At 37.4% G+C, this 12,982-nt stretch overlaps 1 protein-coding gene across 4 annotated transcripts in view; it reads left to right on the forward strand.

The window, feature by feature from the left end:
• The window catches only part of ninaC (STKc_myosinIII_N_like and MYSc_Myo21 domain-containing protein ninaC), a 2,219,740-nt gene that overhangs the window by 980,457 nt on the left and 1,226,301 nt on the right, over positions 1 to 12,982 (forward strand). The window lies entirely within an intron of this gene.

Below are 12,982 nucleotides of genomic sequence, written 5' to 3' on the forward strand. Positions count from 1 at the left end.
CATTCTCTCAGCACATATATGTAGCTACATTAGCAACTCACTGAAATTTCTTTAGCTTTGCTCCTTATAAGTGTACCTGACAGAGGAATGCTCTTATTTCGAGCCTTCGCAAACCATTCCTAGCACAATTTATCAATATTAAGGCCTTTGGGCTTCAGCAGACTGCTTTTTAACACGCTTTTATTAGCTTGGTCTGTATGTAACGGAATATTTGATTTTAATTTTCACCGGTTTCTAGAAGTCTGAATAATTTGAAACTTTGCATACGTATCAAAGACCGATGACAATGCATTAATGTGATAGTGTGGTGACATAAGGTCAACGATTTGCCTTATTACCACTTTGAATGGCCATAAGTTTGATTGAAGCTTTGCACACATATCAAGGCTTGATAACAATGGATTAATGTGATGGTGTGGTGACATAAGGTCAACGGCCATAAGGTAAATTGGCCTTATTCCCACTTTGAATGGCCATAAGTTTGATTGAAACTTTGCACACGTATCAAGGGTGGATGACAATGAATTAATTTGATGGTTTGGTGACATAGGGTCAACGGCTATGAGGTCAATTGGCCTTATTACCCCTTTGAATGGCCATAAGTTTGATTGAAATTTTGCACACGTATCAAGGCTCGATGACAATGCATTAATGTGATGGTGTGGTGACATAAGGTCAATTGGCCTTATTACCACTTTGAATGGTCATAAGTTTGATTGAAACTTTGCACACGTATCAAGGTTCGATGAAAATGCACTAATGTGATGGTGTGGTGACATAAGGTCAACGGCCATAAAGTCAATTGGACTTATTACCACTTTGAATGGCCATAAGTTTGATTGAAACTTTGCACACGTATCAAGGATCGATGACAATGCATTAATGTGATGGTGTGGTGACATAAGGTTAACGATAGTTAATTAAGTTATTAATAAAATTTAATTTAATTTTTCGGCATCCTGCCATCTTCGCTGCTATCGTCTATAATGCCAATGTTCTGCCGACCCTTGGCAATTTCGGTGAAAGACCGCGTCCAGCCTCCTTGCGTCTTGGCCATTTTCGGTGCCGTGGGGTTGGATTCATCCATGGACCGCTGGTGTTTCGAGGTTTCATCACTCTCGACTAAAACTTTTAAAATTACTTAAACTAAAAAATTAAAAATAAATAATAGTTTAAAAAAACTAAAAAACACGCTTTTATAGCTAACCGAACTAAAAAATAGAAAATAATTTTCAATTAAAAGGAGTTTATATAACAGTAGCAGAAGGTCAAACAATCATTTATAGTTAATCACCTCAAAATAAAATTATACTAAAATTTAAGTTATTAACAGAATAATTTAATTCACAGTAAAAAGCGTGGGGTACTTGATATTGAATGTTACAATCATTCTATTGGCAACTATCTGAGAGGAAAGATATGAAATGTAGTCAAATGCACCCCACGCTTTTTAATCTGAATTAAATTATTCTGTTAATAACTTAAATTTTATTATAATTTTATTTTGAGGTAATTAACTATAAATGATTGTTTGACCCTCTACTACTGTTATATAAACTCTTTTTAATTGAAAATTATTTTCTACTTTTTAGTTCGGTTAGCTATAAAAGCGTGTTTTTTTAGTTTTTATACTCAGTTGAGCAGAGCTCACAGAGTATATTAACTTTGATTGGATAACGGTTGGTTGTACAGGTATAAAGGGATCGAGATAGATATAGACTTCCATATATCAAAATCATCAGTATCGAAAAAAAATTTGATTGAGCCATGTCCGTCCGTCCGTCTGTCCGCTAACACGATAACTTGAGTAAATTTTGAGGTATCTTGATGAAATTTGGTATGTAGATTCCTGGGCAATCATCTCAGATCGCTATTTAAAATGAACGATATCGGCCTATAACCACGCCCACTTTTTCGATATTGAACCTAAGAAAGAATAGAAGCAAATGTCAAAATTGGAAGCCAAAAATCATGAAACCGGAAGGTATAAAAGGGCTCACGCGGCTACAGGTAGCTCTTTTTTTGAAAAATTTCTCTACCAACGGAACAAGTGCGTTATTGATATATCCCGTCAGTTATCGCGAAATTATAAAAAGCATCGTAGCAGCAGTATATAGTGGTCTTAAACTGAAGACGAATCAGTGACCTCCTACATCCGCGATATATCCAAAAAAATAGGAGAACCACGTGCCGGAATGATAGCTCTGGGCGGAGTAAAAACTCCTACTTCCTGTCCACCAACTTCCACCACTCATCATTATTTTCAATTTCACGTATTTAAATAGCTACGGCATTATCATTACTACAACCACACCTGTTAACAGGATTCCTAGCTAGAGGCCGCTTCACCAAATCGTCAATTTTTCGTATTGGCACAGGTGTGAACCAATTTATTTAGGAACTAGTTCCTATGGAATCCAGGCATATGATTTCATGTAACCGTACATCACATAAGGTTTGGTAAGAAGAAAATAGTACAAAGAGATTCCTGCTTGGAGTAATGACTCCCCTACGGGCGCAATATATCCTCAGGGATCACCCTTCATCCTAACGTTTATCGCCTCATAAAGTGCATACCAGGCGCGCATAAGTAGTACAGCCAGCCGCCATTGGGTTGACAAAAGGACAAAAGTGCGAAATACAAAAGTCCAAAATCTTGGATTACATAGTGTAGTAAAACTAGTTAGGGCTGTTCAAAAAAGTATATGAAGTAGCCAGTTTACAATCTTTAAAAAGAAAAATATGTTCAAAGAAAAAAAAAATAAATTTTGTTTGTTAATTAAAATATGTATAGCACGAAGCTAAAGTTATAAGTTAAAGTTACATCATTTTAAAGAAATAAGTTCACACAAAGAAGCAAAAATTTATTATATACCTATAGTTGCAATACAATGTTAGGATGTGAAATTAGAGACATGAGAGTAGGACGATTGTGGTTGTGTTAGAGTTCCTTTTTGGCTCTTTTTTTGGAACAATGACTCCATAACCACTACCTATGTTGAAAGCCAAAAGAAGTGCAAATTCAAAAATTCAATCTTAAAGTTTCGAGAAAGACAATTCAGTTTTTTTTTGGACCGGCTAACGTTGCATAGCATTTTGCCAAAGTAATGACGTCACAGTTATCAAAACCAGAATTTTAGCTACACGAAAATTAAAACAACACCAACTAAATTACCGCTCCAGCATATTCGACGCTGAAAGGCCTTTCAACGGGAGATATCATGGACAACCATATCTACCTACACAAGATCATATGCATGTAAGTAAATTTTACCTTTTTGCCTATTTTCTTTAATTTTTTTTTTTCGGATTGACATAATTATGTACATAGATCTTTAGTGAATGGTATACCTAAAATGTTGAAGGTATAAGCATAGACATTTGCACGTACTTATTCTGATACCTAGCTACATAATTCTGTCTACCTAATAACGCTCACGCTGGTTACCTTGAGGTTACATGGATTGTTTTGGTTAAGTGAAGCAACAAGGGAAATCAGCCCAGTTCCTTTGATTAACCCTACAAGATCGATCCCTGACACAACTGCCGTTAGCTTCCATTTCTGATTTCCGAGTAAAAGGATTCAAATAAGTTTTACCTTCAACTAATATGTTTTTAATAAGTGTTACCAATGTTAACAAATAAAACTAATTAATATAGGTTTTAAATTTGGTTAGCGTACTACCCAACCCTAAAAATGATACCTTTCATGTAAATAATATTGTTAATCTATATCTAAGCCAAGTTTTACTCTTTACAAGAAAGATTAATTAACATCAGGATTAATCCAAATCGAATGAAAATTGAACGATTGTTTAGAATAGCTTATCACCCTAGTTTAAGGTTTTTCCTTTTATGAATAAAATTATAAAGTCAGTTTATAACGTACTTATAATGTGTTAAGTTTTTGTAGTTTTCCTGAAGGCATATGGTGATATAAAGAGGTAAGGAAGTTCATTTTAGAGGGGATCTTCACCATCAAGTTGTATCGAGGATCATGTTTGGGAAAGGGTTAAGAAGGCGATTGTCGAACATCATCTTGGACATCGCATACCAATCCGCACGATTAACGTTCAATGGGTTCGTTTTTTTTGTTTTCGATTCTTTCATGCGGCCCTACTTCTTTGTGCTTTAAATCATTTAGTTCTGTTAGGAATCCTAATAAATTTAAAGTTTATGTGAATGCAGTGGAGGCAAGGCAAAACACACTCCACGCCGCAAGAGCTAAGGCCACAGAGGATTCCGCCGCCGCGACCCTTCTACTGCCATTAGGTAAATATCGGTTCCTACTCTTACCACCCAGGAACTACTGGGTGACTATCTACCATTGTAAGCGGTCATACCCAGCCACCTAATAATCACCACCGTCAATGATACCTCACGTTAAGTTGACGGCTACATACATTTTTGGCGCCCGACGTGGGGCCAGCTAAGGGATTGGTGAAAACAGGATAGAATAGAAAAGTTTCCAAGTATATTCGCCATCGTTAGTGGTCGCACAATTTTAGTTTGTATTTAGAGAAAGATATTTATTTGGGATTAGTTGCATCCCTGCTGATGAAGCTACGATCAGTTAAGGTATACTTCCGCAGGAAGAAAACGGGAGAGCTTAGCTAGTCAAGCTGCCTACGATGCTGGATATTTGGCTCGGATACCAAGCCGAGAAACAGGGTTGGCTATACTAGGACTCCATCGAATCCTAAGTTAGGTAGCATTTATCATCCGCTATCCCTGGAATTCCACTTACACAAATATAGCTCCTCTGTGTTAGTTAAATTAAAATTCGTTTAGTTACAACTGGTGAATATTGTTGCAAACATTTACAGAATATTACGTATTCGGCTCAGCACGGATACCAGTACTGAATGTTCAGGCAACCGAATATTGCTTGCAAAACTTGAGGAGTTATTGTTTAGCTAGGTTTTAAACAGATTTCTGGAAACCTTACTTGTCCGATTTACGAAAAAGTTGTTGTCTGGAATATGTTAGCAGGCTGCATTGGCGTGCATATACCGAATAATTTGATCCACAAATAGGCAGGAAATCTATCTAGCAGCGGTTTTATTTTTGTGATTGGAAGTAAACAATTTATTTTAATTATTGTTATAGCTTTGATTTAGGAAAAAATTATTAGTCTTTGCAAATTAAACTTTAAATACGGTTGCACACATTTCCAGAATATTGCATATTCGGCTCAGCTCGGATATCAGTACTGAATGTCACTGTGACACACTTTTTAGTATAGATAAAGAGTTATGATTTATCCAATTTATTAGAAGCGAATCGCTAGAGATAGTTAGCTATAGTTCAGGGTCAAGTTGTTGTCTGGAACATGTTCGTATGCAGCAGTAGCATACACATGCCGAATAATTTGAGCCCGAGAGCTTTAGTTCAATCATTTAGCATCGTTTATTTCCTTCTGTTAACTCAAAAAATATAACTAGTAAGTTTGTTAATCGTGTTAATGATTGGTTTACTTTCCTCTTTTATGTCATTAGCCTATGCCAAAATCAGGAAACGATTTTTTTTAGAGAATGCCTATAGAACACAGTCCAGGTGCAGGTACTATAGTCACCAATGTGCCTTATGTACACAGGAACTAAATGATACACATCCCTGTTATGTATTAGTTTGCAAGCACGTCTTCCATAAGGCGTGTTTAAATAGTTGGCTGGCAGAGAACAGTCACTGCTTTCTTTGTAACCAAATTATTAACCAACAAGACCTTAAAGTGATACCTAAAATGTTGAAGGTTTGCACGTACGTACATGTGTAAGTCAGTATAACTTATTCTGATATCTAGCTACATAATTCTGTCAACCTAATAACGCTCACGCGGGTTACCTTGAGGGTTACATGGATTGTTTTGGTTAAGTAAAGCAACAAGGAAAATCAGCCCAGTTCCTTTGATTAACGCTACAAGATCGATTCCTAACACAACTGCCGTTAGCTTCCGTTTCTGATTTCCGAGTAAAAGGGTTCAAATATTGTCGAACATCATCTTGGACATCGCATACCTATCCGCACGATTAATGTTCAATGGGTTCGTTTTTTTTGTTTTCGATTCTTTCATTCGGCCCTACTTCTTTGTGGTTTAAATCATTTCGTTCTGTTAGGAATCCTAATAAATTTAAAGTTTATGTGAATGCAGTGGAGGCAAGGCAAAACCCACCCCACGCCGCAAGAGCTAAGGCAACAGAGAATTCCGCCACCGCGACCCTTCTACTGCCATTAGGTAAATATCGGCTCCTACCCTTACCACCCAGGAACTACTGGGTGACTACCTACCATTGTAAGCGGTCATATCCAGCCACCTAATAATCACCACCGTCAATGATACCTCACGTTAAGTTGACGGCTACAACACTTAGTTTTTCTTTCTTATGAATTTCAATGACATTAACTTTGTCTTTAATACTCAACACTACTTTAGGCATTGCGATTCACGTACGTACTCACAAAGAAGATACTAACTACGTGTATGCAATAGGTACATAGATTTTTATGTTTTTTTACTGTATTGAAAACAGCTTCTTCGTATTTAGGGAATTCCCCTACATCCATACACGCATTAGTGAATAAGCAACAGCTGTACGAATATGGTAAAGAATAAATGAAAAAAAGTGTTATAATTTGTCCGGTTATAGGAAATTAAAAAGCCTTTTGGGATAAAAAGCAAGTGTCCGCGTCCTGTTATGGGAGGGTTGTCCGCTCAAAAGGGAAAAACTTAAAAAATGCTTAAGGATTCTTTTGGTATTAAAAAATTGTCCGTTTATGAGAGGTGTCCGATTAAGAGAGGTGTCCGTTAGGAGAGAGTACACTGTAGTTTAGAAGGAGCCATAGTTCTATGGGTGGACGCCATTTAGGGATATCGCCATAAAGGTGGACTAGGGCTGACTCTAGAATTTGTTTGTACGATATGGGTATCATATGAAGCGTGTTGAGTATTTTAAAAGGGCGTGGGCTTAGTTCTATAGGTGTACGCCTTTTCGAGATATCGCCATAACGGTGGACCAGGGGTGACTCTAGAATTTGTTTGTACGATATGGGTATCAAATGAAATCTGTTAATGAGAATTTTAAAAGGGCGTGGGCCTTACTTCTATAGGTGGGCGCCTTTTCGAGATATCGCCATAAAGGTGGACCAGGGGTGACTCTAGAATTTGTTTGTAGGATATGGGTATCAAATGAAAGGTGTTAATAGTATTTTAAAAGGGAGTGGGCGTTAGTTCTATAGGTGGGCGCCTTTTCGAGATATCGCCATAAAGGTGGACTAGGGCTGACTCTAGAATTTGTTTGTACGATATGGGTATCATATGAAGCGTGTTGAGTATTTTAAAAGGGCGTGGGCTTAGTTCTATAGGTGTACGCCTTTTCGAGATGTCGCCATAAAGGTGGACCAAGAGCGACTCTAGAATTTGATAGTACGATATGGGTATCAAATGAAAGGTGTTAATGATTATTTTAAAAGGGCGAAGGCCTTAGTTTTATAGGTGGACGCCTTTTCGAGATATCGCCATAAAGGTGGACCAGGGGTGACTCTAGAATTGGTTTGTACAATATGGGTATCAAACGAACGGTGTTAATGAGTATTTTAAAAGGGGGTGGGCCTTAGTTCTATAGTACGACGCCTTTTAGAGATATCGCCATATAGGTGGACCAGCGTGACTCTAGAATTTGTTTGTACGATATGGGTATCAAATGAAAGGTGTTAATGAGTATTTTAAAAGGGCGTGGGCCTTAGTTCTATAGGTGGACGCCTTTTCGAAATATCGACCAAAATGTGGACCAGGGTGACCCAGAACATCATCTGTCGGGTACCGCTAATTTATTTATATATGTAATATCACGAACAATATTCATGCCAAGATTCCAAGGGCTTTTGATTTCGCCCTGCAGAACTTCTTCATTTTCTTCTACTTAATATGGTAAATGTCACACCCATTTTGCAAAGTTTTTTTCTAAAGTTATATTTTGGATTTATAAACCAATCCAATTACCATGTTTTATCCCTTTTTATGCATTTGGTATAGAATTATGGCATTTTTTTTAATTTTTCTTAACTTGCGATATCGAAAAAGTGGGCGTGGTCATAGTCGGATTTCGGCAATTTTTTACACCAATATAAAGTGAGTTCAGATAACTACGTTTACTGAGTTTAGTAAAGATATATCGATTTTTGCTCAAGTTATCGATTTTGCTCAAGACGGCCAACTGTGTATAAAAACTGAGCGTGGCTTCAACCTATTTCTAATTTTCTATTCTGCGTCATAAGCTCAACTCACCTACCAAGTTTCATCGCTTTATCCGTCTTTGGTAATGAATTATCGCACTTTTTCGGGTTTTCGAAATTTTCGATATCGAAAAAGTGGGCGTGGTTATTGTCCGATATCGTTCATTTTACATAGAGATCTGAGATGAGTGCTCAGGAACCTACATACCAAATTTCATCAAAATACACCAAAATTTACTCAAGTTATCGTGTCAACGGGCAGACGAACGGACGGACATGGCTCAATCAAATTTTTTCTCGACTGATGATTTCGACATATGGAAGTCTATATCTATGTAGATTCCTTTATACCTGCACAACCAACCGTTATCCAATCAAAGTTTATATACTCTGTGAGCTCTGCTCAACTGAGTATAAAAAGTGAAAAAAATATTTGCTTGGATCAGCGCAGCCACGAATCCTGACCGGTCTAGCTTAAAACTAGGATATTATTTATGAATGTGTAGATTAGGCCAACGCGTGAATTTCCTCTCGTTCCATCCTTAAAACTTGAGCTGCAAGAAAAAGGAGCATAACGATTATGGAAAAGACATGGTGGATTTTTCAGTTTTTTGGCACTTTATTTTCTAAATATTGTGTACATATTTTTATTAATTTAAAATTGAAAGATCAATAGATTAAATGTGGTGTCCTTAGGCAGGGCACGATCCCGTGTCTGCGCGAACCTGGTAATTTTACGGGGTGATAACTCACGTTCCTTTTCTAGTCTCGTCATCGAGTAGTACTTTGCTACCTTTACTCTCTCTCCCTAGTTGTGCATTCAGTTTGAGCAGGTGTTAATGTGTGCATTCGTGCCCGCTTGACGATGGTCATGGTTTTATAGTATGTAAGACTCCGTTTTTATAAATGTTATAAATTAAAAAAAAAAAAGAAATAATAAGTGGATGTCGTTGCTATTTTGAAGGTGGGTGGTTCCTCGGACTAAAGGGGTAGTATCATGGGTTGCTAAATTTTTTGGGTTCGACGATTTTGCTCTGGCGACCGGGGAAGTTTGATCTTCACTGCCGGAAGGGAGCAGGATGAGTTTCACGAGAGGTCTTGTCACTTGGCCCTTAGAGGTATTGATATCAACCACTCGTACTCTGTCGTCGGACCCGGGTGTACCTTAGTAAACCTTCCTAGATGCCATTTGTTAGGTGGGAAGTTGTCTTCTTTAACAATAACCAAATCCCTACCTTCATGTTAGTTTTTGCATGTTTCCATTTATTTCTTATAGAAGGAGTGGTGTAGGGCTTTCAGCGTTGCCAATGATTAATAATGGAGGGCGGATTCTCACTAGCGTCGGGTTCTGGAGGAGCAAGTAGGTGTCTTCCAATTAGGAAATGTCCTGGCGTTAGTGGTTCCAGATCTACTGGATCATCAATAAGCCGATTTTCCACTAGAAATATTAAAAAGCTGTTGTTGGTCGATACTGGTTTCACATGGGTTTAAAAATTTAGAAAATGTGTTGATAAATGATTGGATGTGTTTTGAATCTCTTTTGATATTGTAATTTTTCAAATCAGCTGTTACATCTTGCCGTTTTCTTAAACCAGTAGCTTCGTAGGTATGCGATATTACAGTAGATCGAATCTGATGGCTCTTAGACCAACGTTGCCGAGCATAAATAGGGTTTGTGAAATGTATTACACCGGTTAATCTTCTTCCAGCACCAGCGATAATTGTTTTGCTCCAGGGTCAAACCAATCGGTTGTCTGGAAAATGACTTATCCGTTCGTTGTATACCAAATTGATGACCCTTCTCCATGGCATCATGTAATTGTGGATGAAATTCTTCGACTTTTATTAAATTTTCGTGATGTTTGACTAGTCAACGTGCATAATTAGGTTGATTGACAACAAAGAAAAAATTGTTTAATTTCCAGATTCGATTCGAGCTCAAGGCCAGAACAATCATTTTTTCTAATGATAAATATTGTTATTTTTTAATTTTTCCAAATTTGAAAAATTGTATTTTGTTTTTGGAATAGTTAGTACAAAATTTTTCAAACAAGCTGCCATAGCTGCGCAGATAGATCCATTTCGAAGGGTGCTAAGCCTTCATCATCAGTATGCTTTAGGCACGCTACGCCTATACATCGGTGGTTTGTTTGAGTGACAAATTGCTACTTCTATTCCTTCTTACCAGCTATATTTATTCAGTGTTGGAATAGTTAGTAGAAAACAAAATACAATTTTTCAAATTTAGAAAAATTAAAAAATAACAATAATTATCATTAGAAAAAAAATTATTGTTCTGGCCTTGAGCTCTAATCAAACCTTGAATCATGAGCCGTGGATTGAATACAACCCGCAATAAACTCGAACTTCAGGCACGACTACCAGACGCTATGGAGTCGGAAGGAATTAATGTGGACGATGATGTCTTTCATCCGGATGGGCACGAGACAACAACAAAAATTTAAGAGAAAAACGAAACATCGCAGACAGTTACGAGCACAGACTTGAACATGATTTTGGATGCAATATCTGCTCAAACATCGACAACGCCATCACAACTGGAATCCCAAAAGACATATATGGCATCCCAACTGGAATCTCAAAAGACACGCATAACATCGAAGATGGAAACACAACTAGAATTCCAGGAGAACCGTATAACATCCAAGCACAAGAAACGCGTATTTCAGAAATGTCGACACAGATTACATCAAAAATGGGAACACAACGGAAAGAACAAGAGAAACGCATAAGAGTACAAGTCGAAGCGCAGGAGGGTGCGTATATCATCAAAACTCGAAGCGCGTATGGACGACAAAATTACGCAGTTTGAGGAAAAAATCGAAGCCGGGTAGATGCTTTGAGAGGTCGTATACAGGAGTTGCAATTGACTTATCTTGTTTTGTTGATTTTCCGACAGGGTAGATAAATGATGTATATTGGAACGATTTTCCGTCATCGCTTGTCAAATTTGGTTTTGAGACAAACCGGTTTCGGCGTTGTGCCATCATCAGTGTCGATTTTCGTTTGTGGGTTTGTTGTTTTGGTGTGTTAATTGTTTTTTGTTTATTTGTTGTTGTGTTTGTCTGTTGTACCTGTGTGATTACTTTGTTTCTTGTAAACAAGTTTTAAAGGCTCGAATATTGTGTCAGAAATTGTGTTTACCTGTTCGTTTATTATTCTACCGTCGAATGTTTTCTGTTTGTAGATTTCCATGTTTTCGAGTACGTTCAGACGTCGGCCTTTTGCTTGTATGTGAAGAACCCTAACTGTGTTATTGATGTTTGCTGCGGAACATTCATTATCGACCATGTGATTCGCGAAGTTAGACTGGGGTATTATGTTTGGATTCCGTATTTTTTTGTTGTAATCTCTAATATGTTCTCTGAACCTCGTTCTTATTCGCCGTCCTGTTTGTCCAATGTAACTATGCTGGCATCCGCAGGTAAGCTTGTATACGCCGTGGTTGCTAAACGGATCCTCTGAGTTAGTGTTAGTTCTTAGTTTTCGCCCTAGATTGTTCGATGTTTTGAATGCTGTGTTAATGTTGTATTCTTTAAAGAAGTTTGCCAATTTATATGTACCTTTTCCAGTATATGTCATGGTCGTCCAGCTACTATTTTCCTTTTCATTATTTCTTTTTGGTTCTCCAGTTGTCCTTCTGAGCTTATATACTAGTGCTTTTTTATATCCATTGTTTGCAGCGATATTATATGTGACCTCAAGTTCTCCCTTATATGCCTCTTGGGTAAGAGGTGTACTTTCAAGTCTATGTACCAAGTGCCTTAATGCTGCAGTTTTATGCTGTTGGGGGTGATTTGAGGTATTGTGTATTATTGTGTCGGTGGCCGTTGGCTTTCTATATATGTCATAGTTAAATCTTTTGGCTTCTTTATCAATATTTATCGCGAGGTCTAGATAGTTGAGTCCTCCGTCTTTTTCGGTTTCCATTGTAAATTTTATATTTGCGTGCTGCTTGTTGAGGTACTCCAGTACAAGCTCTTCGTTATTAGTAGTTAAAACGCATATTATGTCATCCACGTATCTAGCATAAAATGACACGCCTAATTTGGACTTCAGCTCATGTATGTACTTTTCTTCCAGATTTTGCATGAACACTTCCATAAGAATTGCTGATGTGGGGCTTCCCATTCCAAGACCGTTTGTTTGTCTATATATTTTATTGTTGAATTGAAAATAGTTTTGACGTAAAGTGGTTCTAGCGTATTTGTGATTTGCATATATTTCACTTTGTTTTTTGTATTAGGAACTATTGTTGAGCTAACTATGTCCAAAGAGTCCGATAGTGGTATAGATGGGTATAACTCTTTTATGTCAAAAGATACCAATTTGCTGTTCCTTGCTAGCACTACGGTCTCAAGTCTCTCTACTAGTTCTGTTGTGTTAACTATTGCATATTCGTTCCTTAGCTCCAGAGTATCTTTCACTATCGTTCTTAAATATTTGGACAGTTTGTAACATGGTGCCGATTTAAAATTAATGATGTGCCTCATTGGCGTGTCCGGCTTGAGAATTTTTGTTAGTGCAATCTGTGGAGGAGCCGAAGGGTTCATTTGGACCAATCTATGTGCCATGTTAAAATCTACTATATTTGTTGCATTTTTTATAGCAAATTTGATTTGTTTTTGGTACTCATCTGTGGGATCCTCTCTCATCCTACGACATTTCATTTCCTCTATGAGATCTTCGGTTTTGGATATATATTGCTCTTTGTCGATTAGCACGGTGG

The sequence above is a fragment of the Eurosta solidaginis genome, chromosome 2, assembly GCF_040869045.1.
Source record: "Eurosta solidaginis isolate ZX-2024a chromosome 2, ASM4086904v1, whole genome shotgun sequence".
Classification (NCBI taxonomy): Eukaryota; Metazoa; Arthropoda; class Insecta; order Diptera; family Tephritidae; genus Eurosta; species Eurosta solidaginis.